Source organism: Chelonoidis abingdonii, chromosome 9, assembly GCF_003597395.2.
Source record: "Chelonoidis abingdonii isolate Lonesome George chromosome 9, CheloAbing_2.0, whole genome shotgun sequence".
NCBI lineage: Eukaryota > Metazoa > Chordata > Testudines > Testudinidae > Chelonoidis > Chelonoidis abingdonii.
In genome coordinates this window covers 49,199,938-49,220,803 of record NC_133777.1, presented here as the reverse complement: position 1 = coordinate 49,220,803, position 20,866 = coordinate 49,199,938, and the positions used below count along the sequence as shown (strand labels likewise).

The 20,866-nt window shown below is 41.4% G+C and overlaps 2 protein-coding genes across 4 annotated transcripts in view; one reads left to right on the top strand and one right to left on the bottom strand.

Annotated features, from left to right (window-relative positions):
• Nucleotides 1-12,614, bottom strand: part of PEAK1 (pseudopodium enriched atypical kinase 1) — a 235,539-nt gene extending 222,925 nt beyond the window's left edge. For both annotated transcript variants that reach the window (XM_075069520.1, XM_032799753.2), the window contains exon 1: nucleotides 12,385-12,614. The gene's annotated coding sequence lies outside the window, so the exon portion shown is untranslated. The remainder of the gene's footprint in view (nucleotides 1-12,384) is intronic.
• Nucleotides 12,615-12,619: 5 nt separating this feature from the next.
• The window catches only part of HMG20A (high mobility group 20A), a 97,742-nt gene continuing 89,495 nt past the window's right edge, over nucleotides 12,620-20,866 (top strand). The window contains exon 1 of one of the 2 annotated variants that reach the window (XM_032799780.2): nucleotides 12,620-12,893. The gene's annotated coding sequence lies outside the window, so the exon portion shown is untranslated. Of the gene's footprint in view, nucleotides 12,894-13,084; nucleotides 13,200-20,866 lie in introns of those variants that run through there. The other variant, XM_032799779.2, reaches the window with a different exon arrangement.

The window sequence follows — 20,866 nt, the reverse complement described above, 5'->3', positions numbered from 1 at the left end:
TGTAACTCTGATGCCCACCATTCTGTAATGAGTGCACTAAAAATGGAACCCTATCATGACTTTTGGAAGAGTGCAGCACTCTGCTGCTTATCGAATGACACTTATTTTTAATCATTTCACTTGCACAATAAATCTTTCATACATGACTCAGCCATTTGCGACTACGCTGTCACTGCAATTATAAAAGCCAGCACTATTTTCTTATCTTTTAATAGATTTTTTCCTACATTCTTTTTGTGCTAGCAATTTTATTCAAATTAAAAAAAGCAAACTAACTGTGGTAACCAGTGTAATTAAAAATAAATAAATCATAAAGTATTACATGTATATCACTGCATCAATGGTTGTTTGTTGAATTGATAACCGTCTTCCTAAATAATGCATGGCACTGAAGATATCCTTGTGATGAATTAATGTTATGTGTTTTCTTCTATATTCCACAGATTTTTATTTTGTTTAGATGTTCACAACTTCATCCTATACAATTCCATATCAAGACATTTATGTGTCAGCTTTGTACATAGCTAGGTTATGTTGTACAATAAGCAGGCAATTGCAGGAACTCACATTGGAAACAATAAAAGGCACTGAAATTTTAAAAAGCTTATGTGAAATCTCTGCCCCTCTCTCATTTTTAAATTATGCTGCTTTTTTGGGTGGGGACCATTTTTGTTTCATCTTTATATTGTGATTTCACATTTGAATTTATTATACTTATGCATCTCCTCGAGTGCTCTGGCACTAGGGGAGAAATGCTTTATAACATTATTATTTAGTATTTTTCATTATCTCCTCTTTAGAGGAAAATACAGATTGTAGACCATACAGAGCATTCCGATTGCGCTGGTTATCCATTTCAAAATGTTTCAACCCAGTATCGCTCTGTAATCTGCAAATTTAGCTTCAAAAGATCTCAGTGTTGGTTGTTATCTCTATCATTCAGCAATAGCTCTGTGGATTTACACTGATAAAGATAATGTAAAATATAAGCAGTGAAGTCCATCTGCAAAGGACAGAGAAGGGGAAAGACTGCAATGTTTTCACCATTACACAATAAAGAGCTTATTAATTGCTTGTAAAATAAACAACAGGGTGGATACTGGGTAATTTGATTTTTAAAATGCACCACTTCTTGCTGTTTACAGTATTAAATCAACTAAGATTTGCAATGTAGCATTTAAATAATGTATTCACTAAATACCATACAAATGCACAAGGATAACACCAATGAGAAAAGCAACTGATTCAGCTATTCCTATTGAGAGTGATTGCGCAAACAGAAATGATCAGATACCTCTCACATTCCAACAAGAAAAAAAAATTACAAGGAACACAGCACGAACTTACCATGACTAAAGCTCCACTGAAGCTGAGGAATCTGTCTAAACCTTTTCAATTTTACCTTAAAGCTGTCGCAGGAGGTTTTTCATGGCAACTGTTACTAACAGTATCTCTCTGTCTAAGGCTAAGCAGTACTCTGAATGCTACAGAATAGCATTCTTTATGGTGCAGCACCTTATTATCAACTCTCATAAAAGAATAACCCTTGAGAGAAATTTTCTTCTATTCTAAGAAGATATATAGAGCTAACTTTTAAGAAACCATGAATACAACCACCACCCACACACCAGCAGGTTATTGGAGTGAGATGATAACACTGATATAGCTACCCCCACCAATGAAGATTACAGACAAATAATGAAGCGCACTTTAAGCTCTGCATGTTTCAGTCAGAATGTCTTGACAATCTCTCTAACAGGAATATTACCTTCATTTTACATGGTCTTACCAACAGGAACTCATAGGTGCTGGTACACTTCAGGTTCCAGTGGGCTTTGCCCTAACATAGTGGCTCTCAAACTTTTGTACTGGTGATCCCTTTCACACAGCAAGCCTCTGAGTGTGACATCCTCTTATAAATTAAAAACACTTTTTTATATTTAACACTGTTATAAATGCCAGAGGCAAAGCGGGTTTGAAGTGGAGGCTGACAGCTCGCAACCCCCTCCCCATGTAATTACCTCATGACCCCAAGTTTGAGAACCCCTGCCCTAACACATCTTTGCTTCCTGAATATCCCAAATTATCTTTCCAAAGCATCAAGAGATACTGGTTTACAAAAATGAACTGTCTCACCATAAAATAACCTAGACATAATATTCTTAATATATTATGATTACAGAAGACATTAATGACAGCTTCATATGTATCTTCATCTCAGCTTCATGCCTTTTTTGGGGAGGGGGGACACATAAATTCGAAGTGTTCCAATTCTTTCAGCCCAAATACATGCTAATAAATAAAACACAGTACCACAGTTTTTATCTGGAAAAAAAATCAATTTTGCTGATCTAATGTTATAAAGTATTATTTAATATTTAGGCCCCAGTCATACAAAGACTTACACACATGCACTGTCTTTTTGTATCTTTCATTGACTGTTTGTTTATGAGAAAATATTAATCACAAAATCAACAATAAAAACTTTTATTCACCTTTATGTGAGTAGTTCCATTGACTGCAGTGGAATTACCCAGAGAGCATAAGTCTAGGCAGGATCAGAGCCTTATTTTGTACAAACACTTGTAACAATTGGTTACATGTGAATCCCTTCCTTTCCAGAGGCTTCTAATTTACTAAATTATCTGCACCTTCCCTATCAGTAATCTCTCTGTTTCTAAAAAACATTTCTGGTTTATAATACAGAAGCTGTTAAATAAACTTATCTTTTCCGTGGATCATTCTAGGCAGTGAGAGAGAGAGAGTCAGGCTCACTAGACACATACTTTCGGAGTTCAAATACACACAGGACACATTGTGCAATCTTAAGCAGTACTATCTATCCTAGAAAATGAGGGGAGGAGTGGAAAAAGAATCGGTGAGGAGTTTGGCTTCAAAAATGGATAGCACAATACTGTACAATAACTAATCCTTTAGTGGAAGACTCCCACACTAATACTTTCTCACTATATTTCTAAGTTTGTCTCTCATAACATGGTATTACTTGAAGATTAATTTTTGTCCAGTCTTTAAAACATCCTCTGAATTAAAAGACTGTTAAACAATCTTGATATATGCACTACAGTCTTGCATGGGCAGACACCTGAGCCTGCATAGAGATGCCAGTGATTTCAATGGCGCTCTGAGTGGGCTCAGGGGTGAGCTTGCAATACATTTATTGAATGACTGGGGTCTAATACAAATGGGATGTTCAGTGGGAGGGAGGCCAAATTAGCCTTAAGAGAACATATTATAAAAGGCACATTATCAACTTGAAATCCAGGCAATTTTTCAAAACAAGATTAATAGTAGTTTCAAGTATTACATGTGTCCTTAAATCTACCTTACAATTTTTGTTAACATTATATTTTCCAATTTTTAAAAACTGTTTTTACCTCCCTTGTTGCTGTGTTTAAAAAGCACTCAAACAGAAGAAACTGACCGACCCACACAGTAAATACTGAAAAATATTTTCCCTCTAATCTCTTCCAGTTATATAGACTGTAGAAGTTAAACAGCAGTAGGAAAACAAGTTTTAGGCAAAAGTATCTTTTTTAAGCTGATGTTCTGTTAAAATGTCTGCATTTGTTCATAAAATGTATTATCTGAAGAAAGACCCCATTTTCTACACTTTCATTTGTAACTTTATGGAGATGTATTCCAGATTGTATGAAGATTTTCCTGATAACATAAGATATGTAATTTTTTAGAATCTATTTTGGCATGCAACTCACCAGGGTAAATACCCTGACAGGACAGGCCGGTTTCCTTACCTGCATCATCCGTAGGTTCGGCCAATCACAGCTCCAACTGGCCATAGTTCGCCGCTCCAAGCCAATGGGGGCTGCAGGAAGCGGAGGCCAGCACATCCCTCAGCCCGCACTGCTACCTGCCATCCCCATTGGCCTAGGACGGTGAACCGCAGCCAGTGGGAGCCGCGATCGGCTGAACCTGCGGTCACGCCAGTAAACAAACTGGCCCGGCCCGCCAGGGCGCTTACCCTGGCGAGCCATGTGCCAAAGATTGCCGACCTCTGCAAAGACACACACACACACACACGCTCTCACCCCCACCCACCAAACCATCCATCATTTTTTGGTTGCAGTTTAGTCCCCCATCTCCCCCCTCCTACAATGAGTTCCCTGGGGACTGCATGGAACCACAGACGCAGAGAAATCCCCCTCAAGCATAGCATATTTTAGAATGAAGACCATGTTCTTTTAAATTGCCTAGCTCCTTACTTTTAAAGATACGATACAAGAATATTTATGCATTCTGTTGGACATCACTGGTTATTTTTATATGCAACTCCTCCAAAACTATGAAATAATTCAGATATGTTTAATTTTAAACACCTTGAGATTGGCATTGATGCTGCAAATTTTGGGCTACTCACTTCATTTTCCAGATAGCATGATTATTAGTTAAGACCCTGATTGAAATGGTGCCTAAAAGATCACATCTAATTAAGTTTTGTTAGCAGCCTGCATTGTGATCACGGACTTCCTTTTTATCCATTTAGTGCATTTCTAATACTTGAATGAAATTGATCTGTCTTCTTGAAATCGGCACTGTCAGCAACACTATATTCCATCTTTTTGTTTTTTAAAATGTAACTGCTGACAACAGATTTTTGAGTTTATAACTTAACCTTGAGGCCTTGCTCTCACATGAAACATGGCATATAATCATGGCATATAAAATAAAAGGATTTTTAGATATTATTATTCAAAGTCCACTTGACTATCTCCAAGATATATATGAATGGAAAGCATTTTTAAAGATTTTATACCCCTTTTTTACACTCAAATGGTGAAAAAAAATGCATATTCTATGCAATAAATAAAATATTCCCAGCTCTAAGGACCCTGATATTTAAAATAATAATCCCTATAAGAAATAATCAAGAATTTTAAAGATTTTTAATGTATGCATAGCAGATTAATGCTGTTAAATACTTTTTATAATATGCAGTGGTGCTTTAACCATCTTGGTCCCCAGATATTAGAGAGAGAAGATGGGTGAGGTAATCTCTTTTACTGGACCAAGCAGAAAACCAAAAGCTAGTCTCTCTCAACAGAAGTTGAACCAATAAAAGATATTACCTCACCCACACTGTTTATAATATTTATTTAATTTTAAAAGGTGCCTGAGCACAGATGTACACTACTAGTGACCAAAGTACAGTTGCAGCTATTGTAATGTTGCCCATTTGGTACCATCATAATTTTATTAACTGCAACCCGTCAGTGTCTCATACCAACACTTCAAAAAAACTCATTGAAAACTAGGCCCATACATAACAGACATGGGCCATGATCTTGGTAAGGGATCCATCCATGTGGGGGTTCGACTGACTCCATTGAGACTTGCAAGGGTATAGAGTTTGTGTGGATGGATGCCTTTCTAGGGCTGAGGCCATAGTCAATCCAGATTACTAACAGATTAGAACAAGGATACAGATTAAAAGGGAACTGCAGCATCATAACACAGTCCCTCCATGTCATGTCTAGAGTGGAAATGCTGCAACTGCACCACTGTAGTTTAGACACATACTACAACAATGGAAAAAGTTCTTCAGACACTGCAGTAAATCCATCTCTCCAAGAAGTGGTAGCTAAATCAACCAAAAAGGAAAAAAAAAAAAAAAATCTTCCCTCAACCTAGCACAGTCTACACCAGGGGTAGGCAACCTATGGCACGGGTGCCAAAGGTGGCACACGAGCTGATTTTCAGAGGCACTCACACTGCCTGGGTCCTGACCACCGGTCCAGGGGGCTCTGCATTTTAATTTAATTTTAAATGAAGTTTCTTAAATATTTTATAAGCCTTATTTACTTTACATACAACAATAGTTTAATTATATATTATAGACTTATAAAAAGAGACCTTCAAAAAATGTTAAAATGTATTACTACTGGCACAAAAACCTTAAATCAGAGTGAATAAATGAAGACTCGGCACACCACTTCTGAAGGGTTGCCAACCCCTGGTCTACACCGTGGCTTAGGTTATCTTAACTAAGACCATGTCTACTTTAGCACCTATATCAGCAAAACTTTTGTCATTCAGGGGGTCTGAAAAAAAAACACAACCCTAAGCGACATAAATTTTCCAACATAAGGGCTCGTATGCACAGTGCTATGTTGGCAGTAGACGCTCTCCCATCAACTGAGCTACCGCCCCTTGTTGAGCTGATTTTATGTTGACATGAGAGCTCTCTCCTGTCAGCATAACGCAGCTACACAAGTGCTCTCACAGCGGTACCGCCGTACCAATACAGCATTGCCACTGTAAACTGTAAGTGGAGACCTGGACTAAGACTCTCAAGGGTGGATTTTGCATAACCCTCAGCAATGTAGGTAAGTCATCCTAATTTTCTGGGATATATCAGCCCTCAGAAGAACAGGAGTCCAGTTCATGGTTACCTCACATATTCTGAATGCAAAATGGATGTAAAACAACCACCCTGACTTAGTGTCATTTTATACTGGTGTAAATAACCACACAGGGCACAGAACAGTGGTGAAGAGGTTCCAGAAATGAAGCACAGTTCTGCAAATATAAGCCAGCTTAGTTCCCATCTACACAGGCAAAATCCGATCACATTATAATATTTGCACTACTGCTGTTTTAACTTATTTCCTTAACATGGTAAATTTTGTATGGTAGATGGATCTTTACAAAAAAAGATACTAACCTCAGAACCATTCCCACTGCCCAACTTGGCTTTATGCACATTTCAACTAATCAGCCAATCTGTGGTTACAGCAGACCACCAACACCAAACCACAATTTTTATTCTGATATACAATTATAATATAGGACAGCTAGATAGAACTGCTGAAGATACCGATTAAAAATATAAATTCTTTACTTGTGTCATCAATATCTCTGGCATATTAACATGAAATAATATTACAGGTCTAATTTTCACTTCACTATTTATGCTGTTTACTTGTTATATTTCACTTGGCATTGACAATTAAACTAGGCTAATCAGTTTTATTTCCTGCTGTGAAGTCTGAGTTTTCATTACTATACAAGAATGTGGAGGGAGGGGGCCTCAATGGAAATCATGAAAGCATTTCTGTTAACGTTGCATTAAATTCATCCTTGCACTAATGCAAGTCCCACCACTTCACTTAGGCCAGGTCTACACTGCGACTTTAAATCGGTTTAATGGCCGATATACCGATTTAACGCTGTATCCGTTCACACGACGTCGTCATTAATATCGAGTTAAATGGCTCCTTAAATCGATTTCGGAACTCCTCCCAAACGAGAGGAGTAGCGCTAAATTCGATAGTGATAACTCGGATTAGGGTTCGTGTGGACGGAAATCGACGTTATTGGCCTCCGGGCGGCATCCCAGAGTGCAGCACTGACCGCTCTGGACAGCAATCTGAACTCGGATGCAGCGGGCAGGTAAACAGGAAAAGCCCCGCGAACTTTTGAATTACATTTCCTGCTTGCCCAGCGTGGAGCTCTGATCAGCCCGGCTGGCGATGCAGTCTGAAATCGAAAAAGAGCTCCAGCATAGACCGTACGGGAGATACTAGGTCTGATCGCTGTATGGGGAGACAAATCTGTTGTATCCAGCTCCGTTACAGAACACGAAATGCCAAAGCGTTTGAATAAAAAACTCCAGGATACACAGCGCTGCGTGACAAGCGTAACGGGAAGCCAGAGACTCAAATGGACGCTCATGAAGGGAGGGAGGGGGTACTGAGGACTCCAGCTATCCCACAGTCCACAGCAGTCTCTGAAAATTATTTGCATTCTTGGCTGAGCTCCCAATGTCTGTAGGTTCAAACACAGTGTCTGGCGTGGTTCAGGGAACAGCTCCTCAGTTTATTTCCCCCCACCACCACGTGAAAAAAAAAAGGGAAAGATTGCTGTGCTATGGCGTTTGCTCAATGCACTCCGGGAAAAAGGCGCCAAAGGGTTGTCTGCTGCCTTCACAAAGGGAGGGGTGAGGCTGTACCCAGCACCACCCGGGGCAGTGTTTTCTGCCCCATCAGGCACTGTGCTCTCAACACGGAAGTGGGAACTATGGGATAGCTGAGGAACAGCTACCCACAGTGCACCGCTCCTGAAATCGATGGTAGCTTTGGACCATGGACGCAAACAATCGATTTCGGGATCCCACTGTGGACGCGCTAAACCGATTTTATTAGATCTGTTTTGTAATATCGGTTTAAGCTAATTCGAAATAATCGTGCAGTGTAGACGTACCGATAAGCTCTAAACAGGACCCACACAAGTATGCCTATAAATCCTCCATGGGCCACAGAAATGGTCTCTGTGCCAGCCCCACATAGGCCATCACAGAACTGTAAGGCTGAGGGCTGGCCAAGGAAGGTGACATGCTTTGATGTGGTTTCAATGGCCCAATGCACTAACTAAATAGCCTGGAAGGACTGAAACCTCTGTTTCATCCCCAACACTGTGCTCAGGCTGAATTTCACTTCCCCAAAACCTTCACACTCTCTAATATATGTAGACAGAATAAATTTGGATTCCCTCAACCTCCCTTCCCCCACAATAAACACTACATTTTGGGACTAATATGACTGGACTGTATCTATTTAGAACTTTGCTCCAACTAAGACACAAACCAAAAAATCCTAAGACATGCTATTACTATGTTTTCAGAATGTAAAGAATTGGCAAGAATGACAATATATACCAATAATTCATTACAGAATGAAAACATTTAATTATTATAATTTCAGATCACAAGATTAGGTATTTTAATCTCATTTTTGTATTTAAATATATTTTTATAAAGAAAATTCCTTCTAGTGTTCACATTTGCAATACTTCTCTGTGTGACAGATTCTCTCTCATTACATCTATAGTAAAATATCAAAATACAATGATAATGTCAGAACGTTTGCTGTAACTCTGATTGCATATGAGGGAGCAGCTCAGCAGGATTCCATCAGGCATAACAGCTCAGGAAGCTGGAGTAAATGTGGAAGCTAATAGTGGACCTACGGTCTGAACCATGCTTAACAATACATTTAGAAATCTTGGGTTCTTCTTGTCAAGAGCTTAGGAGAAGAGGGAATCCAACAGTCACATGTGCAAAACAAGACAGAGGACAACCCAGTCAGCAGAACCAGAAAGACAACCTTGTCAGAATGTGGCCAGATAGGAGTCAAAGCAGCAGCTCCCATCAGACCAGGAGGCAATGTGGAGTGGCTCATGAGCACTAATGGGAGGTTAATTCTAAACAGAAAATGAGAGGAGGGCATAAAAGAGACAAAATATAGCAAAAAGGACTGCAAAAGAAAGAGGACAGAACAAAGGCATAGCTGCAAAAATGAAAGAATAACACAACTGAGAAAAAGAAAAAAATAAAAAGTTATATCTTGGTATTTTGATCATATGTTTATTTTGTGTACGTTTCCTAACATGACAGAGATACTTAACAGCAATCACTAACATCTGTGACTCCAAACCATAACTTGTGATCATTGTGTAGCTCACATCAAAAGGTCTGACTGCCCTGATTACACAAGAGACCATTAAAGTTGTTAGATCAAAAATGTCCTTTTTTTCTATTAATCTATTTGGTAAGCATAAGCAAAAGAATATATATTTAATCAGGTAAATCAAATTTAAAAAGAGTTTATATGGAGTTATGTATACAGAAATAGATATGTATCCAAGGTGCGGAGTGGTCCTTTCCACAGATACACCTCTTTCCTTCTGCCTCCTCCACCCAAAACAAGCATAAAATGTACTGAATGAAAACTTTAGAGCACTGTGACTTTTCAATACAATGGTATGTGTTATTTTGTTAAACAAATATGCAGTAAATTTAATGGCTTCTGTCCTTGAATGAAACTATCCATAATATTAACAGCATGTTTCTGCTCTAGGTAAAACCGACCAATATCAGTAAAGATCTAGAATTAAACTTGCCCAGGTCACTAGATTCATCTCTTGGTTTAAATGTATATCTTCTGTCCAATATCTTAAAAAAAAAAACAAATAAACACACACTACCTGCCATTGCAGTTCATGTGTGAATGAGTCACCAGAGTCAAGATAAGCCAAACAATTTTTAAAAAGTAATTTGGGAAGTCAGAGAATGGAGCTACCCATAAGGATGCTCTGACAATAAGGTAACCCCATCAAGAAATGAGTATGTAGGATTACTCATGGAAAGTTACTCATGGAAAGTGGATAATTCACTCACATACTTCAAAACTACAGAGAGCAATATGAGGTTTTCCTGAAACACATGCTAGAGCACTAACTTTGCCAGACACGTTATCTGGACAAATCATCAGTAGCTAGTTTGCAGAACAAAAATCTGTAAACTAAAATGGAATCAGGCAAAGAGCTCTAACTAATCATGTTAAACCTAAGTCAGAGCTACAAAGCAAAATGTTCGGCAACGTAAATGCCTCCTTACTGTATTGTTCAGAATCAAACCATCTATTCAACTGAGGACACAAGTCAATCATCAGTCAAATACAGCCACACACAATTAAATGAACCTAATGTGAAACAGACAGGATTAAAAAAAAAAAAAAAGTTATAGGACAACCAATTTTAAACAGCTTTCATTTAACTATAGAATTTGAAATCCAGAATTCCACCAAATCTGGAATAAATGTCTCAAGACCTCAATTTTGTATCTTACAGCAACTGTTTTATTTAGTATTTTCTAAAGAATTATTTTATTCTGTATTTTATTTATCCTGTAAAGATTTTTGAGACACATGGAATCACAAATTCAGGAGCGAAGTGCTTTAACAGACATGAGACAACCTTAAAACATCTGCAAGAACAGAAGAAACTTCAGAGTCTTACAAACTGATCAAAGTGCACAAAAAGCAGAGTTCTACAAAAAGAAGCATCCAAAATGTAACTAAGATAAACAGAAGCAATCTTTCTAGGGAAGAGGCCCTGATCAACTCCAAGCTGGGAGGCACACCAATGCATGTTTCTCCTCCCCGGTGCCAGCCAAAAAGAGCATGCCCATCTTGTGTCAGATACCAGCCGCTCAGTAAATAATGATAATTGCTGCACTACATAAACACCTTTTTCCTATCCAGTATTACAAAGCAGATTCTCATGAATAAACTTCTCAATCCTTCCATATCTGGTCCCACCTCAACCTTTGAGTAAAACAGGATAAGAGATAAGGAGAGACAGAGTCATACTGATCAATCTGCCAAATCCCAAAATAAGGGACAAATGAATAGTAAAACAGAAAAGCTTAATATAACATAGAAAATAATTTGGCATTTGTAAATTAACAGTTTTAATCTCATTTTCTTTATGCCAATAATATATGATAATAAAAATGAGAGGAAACCAGGTCTCTGAGGAGTAGAAGTAAATTGGATTCTGCAGCAATGTTTTACTTGTAAAATTCCTAGAAAGTGGAAACAGAGGAACAGCCCACAAAGATTTCAAAACTGCAGACCGAGGTAGACTGTGTTGTGACATATTTAGCAAATGAGCATGCTGAAAATGCAAAACATATACACATAGAGAAAGAAAAATTAAAAAAAAAAAAGTGTTAGGGTACCTATAATTTGAAAGATACAAGGGAGGGGGGTAGTAGCAACTGCCCTGGCCTCCCCAGCCTACAAATAAATAACTGGTCTGTAATAAGAGGCAGTTGAGAGAGATCTATGGACTCAATCCTGGCTGGGCTGTAAGAAGCTGCCGCTTAGCTATGTCCAAGACCCTCTTTACTCAGCAACAAACAGCTCCACTTCTCCCTTAAGTTTGAGGAGCCCACTTAGGACTCTAGATGCTAGGGAGGAGGAGAGAAAAGGAGGGGACAAATGAAGAGACAGGCAATGAATCCCGAGCTGCGCAAAGATGGAAACAGAGATAATTAGGCGTCCTTCATTGCTGTTCTATCTTCAATTCCCCCTCGATTCCATGCCCCCATCCCCCAGGAGACGGGGATGTCAAAAAAAGATTTGATCAGCCATTTCCAATGTATCTGCTCCTTCTACTCCACCAATCCACTGAGCAGACGAGTTAGGTCTCTTCCTTCCTTCCTACTGTCCCCCACCCCAGACCCCAACTTAGGAGGCGCCTTGTAGAGGAAATCTGAGCCATGGGGGGAGGGGGGAACCAATTCATTTTCCGTGACTGGTTCTGCCTCCTTCCCTCATTAGACTTCCCTCTTCACAGTTAAAGGGGGCAAATAACTACCCCCCCCGAAGACTCCTCACCCACAGTTCCCCTCCTCCTGTCTCCTCCACGGGAGAAGGACCTATTGGGTCCTCCACCCCCTCCCCCTCTTTCCCCTGAAGTGGAAGGACTAAGCCTGTCGGAGGGGCATTTAAATACCCCTAAGTCACTTTAACTCCCCCCTCCACGCTGTACTTGCCCCCGTACCTCTGAAGGGCCCCAGAAACTGGCGGGGCTGAGGGCTTCCTTCGTCACAGTTCAGCTCAGCTACCGCCAAGCCCCGAGGAGGAGCCGACTCTCGCACACACCGACTGACTGACTCACACAACTAACTAACTACTACCAGCGGCCGGCCGCAGGCAGACACCACGCCCCCCAAGGCGCGCGACACCAACCGCCCCTCCCCCTTCCTCGCGCGGGGCGCCAACCGTCACTCTATCTACTGCGCGCTCGGAGGAAGGCGAATCTAGCGACTCACGCGATCCCGAACACACGGGACGCCGAGCCATTAGCGCGCTCTCGCGCAAAGCGCACGCCGATTGGCTCGAATGGTGACAAAGGGCGTGGCGCCGCACGGTAGGCACTGTCGGTTTGCTGAGAGATGGTCCCAGTACGGTGTACTCAGAGCGAGAGAAGGGGAAACTACGATTCCCAGCATGCATTGCACCCACCCCGCCGCCGGGCCCTTTAAAAATTGCATCACCACGTCCGAGAAGGTATACTGCCGCCAGTCGGATCAAATAGTTCTGCGCTGGCTTTCCCTCTTTCCTTTCGCAGGTCTCAATGTTTAAGCGAGAGGAGTCGGTTCTCTCCGATCCTGCTATGGAGTCCCTTGCGGAGCCTTCCTACGGGGGGAGCAGGAACGGGAAAGCAGGATGTGAGAGGGGCGGAGAGATCTGTGCGGGGCAAAGGGAAGGGTAAAGCGGCTGTGTGTGAGAGTCTGGAGGAGACTGAGTGGGGTGAGGGGATTGCGCTCCGTAGGGGGACCGCACCCCCCCCCCCGGAAAGCCATCCTGCGGCAGGTCAGTAGAGAGGGTCTCGGGGCTTCCCAGATGTATCCCATCTTCCCGTTCGTGCGGTGCGTGAGGGCTTCTCTGCTTCACTGGGGAGGAAGACGCCCCATACCCTGGCTCCTAAGGGAAGGGGGGCCTGCCTGGGCACTCAGACCCCAGCAGGAGGTGGGGCAGGGGAAACGTATCTTCCTCCAGCTTCCGTCCGCCAGCAGCCTTTATTCAATCTCAGCCCCTCCTCCCCATTAACTTCTCTTGTGACGGACGAGGAGGGGATGAGCCACTAGCCCCCATCCTCACGAGACACCAAAGGAAATCGGGGAGTAATCGCTAGGATAGGGAGCCAGGGCCTCGTGTGGGGCTGAGGGTTTGGAGGGGAAAGACGGGTCAAATGCATCTGGGGCCTCTTCTCATACAATCCCCATACCTGTTAAGGCACAAAGAGCTGGGGAGGGGAATGGTGGCGGTCCTTTGATTTATTTATTCCATAAACCTTGACTGTCCTATGAGATGGTAGATAGTTGATACTAAAAATGGCAAGACTGAAAATCCACTCACAACTGGGGAGCTTTAACTGCCAGTTCCTGTAGTATTTAAGCTTCTAGTCTTTGGGTTTGCAAAGAAAATATAACAAACCTGAACAGTCTCTTAAATCTGCTTTGGGCTTTTTCAGAGCTCAGCAGTTGCAGAATACAATTGACAAGAACAGTCAGTTTCACTGCTACTGTCAGGGAGCAATGGGTCAGCAGTAAAAACAGATCAGAATGATGTCAGTGCCATGTTCTTTCTGCTCAGCTATGTGCAGCTGCTTGCAGGAGGGATGAAGTAGTAGAATTGCACTTACCTTACTGCAGAAGGGTAAAAATACATCCTTCCACCCCCTCATAGCAGCCAGGAAGCTTTGTAGGGGGAAGAGAGAAAAGGAATATTGGAAGCAAGAAGCAGCTTTAGACTTCTCAAACACCTCCTGTCTAGAGGCTAATTTGAAAACTGGGACAGCACTCACCTTACCAGCAGATGGAGGCTGGTCTTTCTGAGGCATTGCCTCTGAAATTTGCTGAAGGAGGGCAAGCATATTTCTCACAGGTGTATGGGTGATGGGCTTAAACCACTTGCTAGTTGGTGACCGTGATTGGTACATTTTTCAAGACCTGATTATCCTTATTTTACAGATGTGGAAAGTGAGTCATGTAGAAATATTAACTTGCTTAAGGCTGCATAACAAATCAATGATAAAGGTGGGAATAGAACATGAGCACACTTACTGTAACTTTAGAATGTTGGTGTGTGGTTCCTGAGAATATTTTCAACATGCTGTTAGGTATATAGATACTTATTTCATTGATTATGATGGGTATTTAAAATGCTAGGAAACTGCAACGAACACAGATAAGCACGGCAACATGCTATTCAGCTGCTACTTCACAATGGAAGGTTAATGCCTTTTTTATATATTTAATTAAATGTTTTCTTACAATTTCTGGCAGAGGTGACTGGCTCTATTAACAATACTTCGCTTTTCTAAAGCATCTTCTAACCAGTGATTCCAAAATGCTTTGCAAACATTAAAGGTTATCCTCATTTTAGGATTGAAGACACCGAGGCAGGGAGACTGGGTTTGGAACTCCTGATTCCAAATTCTTGACTTTAACAAGAATATCTTTCCTTGGTTTTATCCTAAGTCCTTCAGCCCAGGGCTTGAAAAGATTACAAGATACTTTTAGCTGTTATTATCCCAGAGGTAATTATGGCAGATGAGATGTGTGGGCTGACCAACAGTGAAGCCCAGGGGCAACATGTTGGAAGAAGCCCAGTTATTCTCCCATCAACAGCTGGGAAGAGGGTAAGGAGACTGAATTTTCTACCAGGTAGCTGTCTGTAGCACCCACAAGTAGATTTCATCTTTTTTTTTTAATTCACATTTAGCTGTTAGAAGGGGGTGGCAGGGAGAGAGAACTTTGTCTTTCCTTTCTTCTGTTCAGAAGCTCTTTGCCATTATCTTTCTCCAAGAGACTACTGGTTTTACTCTACCTTTTTCACTCCAACTTTCATTTATTCTTCCCCTGTGACATAACCCCAGTGTTTGCAGTGGCTGCCTCTGTGGCTAGCTTTTTTTCTAAGCAGCAACTGCTTGAAATGACATTCTTGACAGTTTCACTGGTGCAAACAAGGTTTTTGAATAGTAGCAATGGAACTGATCAGTCTTTGTCATGCTGCTGGAGAGCAAAAGGATAGTTGTGAAAATTTATCAAACATCTCCTATTTAGAGGCCCAGAAGATAAGGTAATAAGTAACAGTCAACATGGATTTGTCAAGAACAAATCTTGTCAAAACAAACTTACAGTGTTCTTTGACAGGGTAACAAGCCTTGTGGATAGGGAAGAAGCAGTAGATGGGATATATCTTGAGGAGGAGGTTGAAAAATTATTTTCGTTAACCTCTGAGGATAGAGCGAGAAGCAATGGACTTAAATGTCAGCAAAGGAGGTTTAGGTTGGACACTAGGGAAAACTTCCTAACTGCCAGAGTAGTTAAGCACTGGAATAAATTGCCTAGGGAGGTTGTGGAATCTCCATCATTGGAGGTTTTTAAGAACATAGTAGACAAACGCCTGTCAGGAATGGTCTAGTTATTATATGGCCCTGCCTTGAGTGCAGGGGACTGGATGACATGACCTTCTGTGGTCCCTTCCAGTCCTACACTTCTATAATTAGCAGCAGAGTCCCTTGAGCTATCTTTCTGCAGACTTACAAAGACAGCACTAAATTGATCTTCCATTTGTTGTTTGGAAGGCTCTTTGCAACTATAATAGCTGGAAATATATATATATTTTAAATTAAGGTTTAAATTCTTCAGACATTTATATCGTAACTGTCCTCACTTGCTGGGGCAAGCTCATTTGTCCTGAAAAAGTGGGTGAGTGGGATGCCACTATGTCTCACACAGTCATCTTCCTCTTTGCCAGAATGAGAGTTGTATCAGTGCTAATGTTAGGTACAGATATTTCATCTGAGCTGGATTCATTCTGCCACTGGTTAAAACAAAGTCTTCAGACAAATCTGGAGCATACCAAGCGCAGAATTCATTTGCTTTAATGAATTGCTAATACTCTGTAGTGAAGACGTGCTGGGGTTTTGTGTTTTTTCTCAGCTGATCTACTCCTTTGAAATGCCCTCTCTGTCATTTGATTAGCTGACTTTGATCTCCTCCTGGTTTCAGTGGTTGGTTTCTGTATGAATTCAAGCTTAGTTGTTCTGGTTCTGTAATTCATGTGTGGTGTAGTACTTGATTGTGCTTTTTGAAGTTTAATTTTTCTAGGCACTGAAGAGTTGCGTTTCAATTCACCACCCCCACCCAAAACTCAGTTATTTGCTCAGCTTTAGCTGGAAGTGAAAAGCTCCATATCTCTACACCAATCTTGTACCCCTTCAACAATAGCTTTTACCTCCAGGAAAGTTGGACTGTTTTGGTTTCACTGAAGTGATTAGAAAATGTCTGCCCTTCCCTACTAAAAAGTGCTGGTAAAACCAAAAGAACATTAATTTCCCACAAATCTTAGATATTAGACATTAAACTATTGTAAAATCTCCATTTGTTGATGGAGGTCTTTATTTATAATGTCCTCAGACAAATAAGTAAAGATACTGTACATGGTAACATGACTCACCCCTCCTCTTTCTCAAGAGACAAGATTTATAGTAGACATCAACTGATTGATCTCAGTTTTGTGTATTATATTTCTTATGCAACATACAATAAACAGAACCAATGTAAAATAGTGCTGGTTTCACCATGTTACTTTATTTGGAATTGTTGTGACTAAAAATCAGGGTTTTGGTTTGTTTTTTTGTATGGAAGTAAATAGAAGAAGTTGTGACATTGTAGACCCAACAATGTGCCTTTAAGGCACCAGAAGCTAATGAAGGAAGCAACTGAAAAAATTATTAAATAGGCTGTGTTGTAGCTTAAAGAATTGCCACCACCTGGAAGCAAGAAAAATCACTGTAGTTGAAACTGAATGACTTAAAGAAATGTGTTATTGATGAAAGTCATATATATATGAAGTACCCGGCAAAGTGAAGGCGTTTTGGTGAAAAATGGCAGTTTATTTAAAAAGGAACCCAAGAACTATGGAATAGGGGGAAAGAATTGTGAACAAGCTTAAAATTCCTCTTCTTAAATAGTGCAGAAGTGTCATGACGGTTTTTATTCATTCACTGTATTGAAAAAGGGGATTTTGATGTGCTGGTAATCTTTGTTAGTGTTCCAAAATTTAAATATATAACAAACTACAAAATAATTGTAATGCCACTTCTTTGGAACAGTTCTTAATTGAATTAAATTCTGTTTCTAAATCACAATTTCTATGTTTTGGAAGCAGTAGTTAATAGCACTCTGTTGTAACGTAGAAATAAATTGCATGCATTAAGAAACATTGCTGAAGATCTGTTTGGACTCTTGCTACGTGAATGTTCTTCATGCTTGTTACCTTAGTTCTCCTGTGCCCTAATCTATTTTTACTTCCTAGATACTAAAATTGTTCAGACATTCCTGTCTGGCTGATTTTTGTCTCCTGAATGTGATGATCGTCTTTGGGACGATAGAGGGTTTTAGCCAGTATGGTGAAAATTTAATTAAAAGAAAAAAATTGGAATCATTGGAAGCCTAGTGAAACTAGGGTTTTATCAGCCTAACCCAGTATTACATTGTTTCAATGAGACTGTTTTTCAGCAACTTTAACTAAAATGATGGTTAAAACAGGTGTGGCTGCTAGAGTCTACTTTATGCTGTAGCTCATGCTTCTTCAGGTGAGCTGGTGTTAAAACTGATGAGAAATGTTTGTTAATTTCCCCACTGTGAACATAGCTTGGTTCTTTCACTAATTCCCTTGTCTTTCTTTCAAAGCCTTAGACTCCTAATGCCATGTCAATTTCTAGCCTCACAAAGCTATTTATCCATTATTTGCTTTTTTTTGGTATACCATTAGTAAATACTAAACTAGGGTTGATTTACAGGGCCAGACTAGTCAATAACATATGAGCAGGGCCAGATTAAGGCAGCCTGGAGCTCTAGGCACACTGTGACCCTGGGCCCCTGTGGCTCCATCCACTAGCAACGCCACCCACAAAAGTTAGGGACAATGGCATGGGTCCCCCTTCTACTCAGGATTGGCTGCTGAAGCATGCTTTCTACCCCGTTAAGAAAGAGGAGGCATCAGGATACTAGTAGTACTCACTCCAGCAGCTCAGATGTATCTGCTTGGGTGGATATGCCAGACCCACTGGTTTTAGAGTTAGGCCTGGTCTACACTACGAGTTTATATCGAATTTAGCAGCTTTAAACCGCATTAACCCTTCACCCATCCACAGAACAAAGCCCTTTATATCGATATAAAGGGCTTTTAATACCGGTATCTGTAATCCTCCCTGACAAGGGGAGTAGCGCTGAAATTGGTATTGCCATTTCGGATTAGGATTAGTGTGTCTGCAATTCAACAGTATTGGCCTCCGGGCGCTATCCCACAGTGCACCATTGTGACCGCTCTGGACAGCAGTCTGAACTCAGATGCACAGGCCAGGTAGACAGGAAAAGCCCTGTGAACTTTTGAATTTCATTTCCTGTTTGCCCAGCGTGGAGAGCCGATCAGCACAGGTGACCATCACTCCCAGAATCAAAAAAGAGTTCCAGCATGGACCGTATGGGAGATACTGAATCTGATCTTTGTAGGGGGAGATAAATCTATTCTATCAGAACTCCATTCCAATAGACAAAATGCCAAAACATTTGAAAAAATCTCCAAGGCTATGATAGACAGAGGTCACACCAGGGACACAACACAGTGCTGTGTGACAAGCGTAACGGAAAGCCAAAGAATCAAATGGACACTCATGGAGGGAGGGGGAACTGAGGACTCGAGCTATCCCACAGTCCCCTCAGTCTCCGAAAACCATTTGCATTCTTGTCTGAGCTCCCAGTGCCTGAAGGGTCAAAAACATTGTCGCGGGTAGTTCAGGGTATATGTTGTCAATCTCCCCCCTTCACCTCCCCCATAAAAGAAAAGGGGAAAAAATTGTTTCTCGCCTTTTTTCAACGTCACCGTATGTCTGCTGTATGCTGCTGGTAGACGCAGTGCTGCAGCGCTGAACAGCAGCATCCCCTCCCCTTCCTGATGGTAGAGAGTGTATTAGGCTTGATAACCGTCCTCATCATCCCGTGAGTGCTCCTGGCTAGCCTTGGTGAGGTCAGCCGGGGGCGCCTGGGGAAAAATGGGAATGACTCCCGGTCATTCCCTTCTTTAAGCTTTGTCTCCTGGAGATTCAGTCCTGGCTGGAATATCATAGCCGCTGGAGGCTGCCTTCCTTCCTCCCTATTTTATCTCAATAAAGTCAGTGTTTCTTATTCATGCATTCTATATTGCTGCATCACACAAATGGGGGATAACTGCCATGGTAGCCCAGTAGGGGTGTGAGAGAAGGAAAGCAACAGATGGGGTTGTTGCAGGGGCACCCCCTAGAATGGCATGCAGCTCATCATTTCTGCGGGATATGTGGGGCTCTGACCCGGCATGGCTCTTCTCTCTGGTTCTTTAGTAGGCTTGACCTGGGGAGTCATTCCTATTTTTGTCCATGCGCCCCCGGCCACCCTCACCGAGGCCAGCCAGGAGCACCCCTGACAGCAGCAGATAGTACAATAGGACTGGTAACCGTCATCGCCAATTTCCAAAGCAGCAGATGGTACAATAGGACAGGTAACAGTCTCTGCTAACTTGCAAAGGCAAGTGAATGCTGCTGTGTAGCACTGCAGTACAGCGTCTGTCAGCAGCATCCAGTAGGCGTACGGTGACAGTGAAAAAAGACTAAATGGTCTCCGTGGTTGCCATGCTATAGCGTCTGCCAGGGCAATCCAGGGAAAAGGGTGCAAAATGATTGTCTGCCGTTGCTTTCATGGAGGGAAGATTGACTGATGACATTTACCCAGAATCATTCGTGACACTGTTTTTGCCCCATCATGCATTGTGATCTCAACCCAGAATTCCAATGGGCGGGGGAGACTGCGGGAACTATGGGATAGCTCTGGGATAGCTACCCACAGTGCAACACTCCGGAAATCGATGCTAGCCTTGGTACATGGACACGCACTGCTGAATTAATGTGCTTAGTATGGCCACATGCACTCAACTTTATACAGTCTGTTTCCAAGTACCGGTTTCTGTAAAATCGGAATAATCCCGTAGTGTAGACATACCCTTAGTGTCATATTGAGATTCATGGAACACTTCACACCTCTCAGAGCTGTTCTGAGCAATCTTCAAAGTCACAAAGATATTGTTGCTTTGGTTACATTTACACTCAGTTCATGTTTTCAAGCTTTTCTTTGCAACCATTAGGGCTGGAAGATATAAAAAGGCACTTGAGACATCTCCATATTAAAATAAAAGCTGAAATTCTGATGTAATCATGAGTCCAAAATATGCTGAGCATGTCTGGTGAGCTGTGAAGTGGGAGATAGGTCTATCACTTACCATGTGCCTGGGAGAGATGAGGAAAGTGAGCTGTGAAAGAAAGCTTTTGGTAAGGTTATGTCAGCTGGTGTTCCCAGTTGGGCCCCAAGACTTACATATGCAGCAGCCTATAGGGTTTGCTGTTTCTCTCTCTCTCTCTTATGAAACTGTCATTGCAT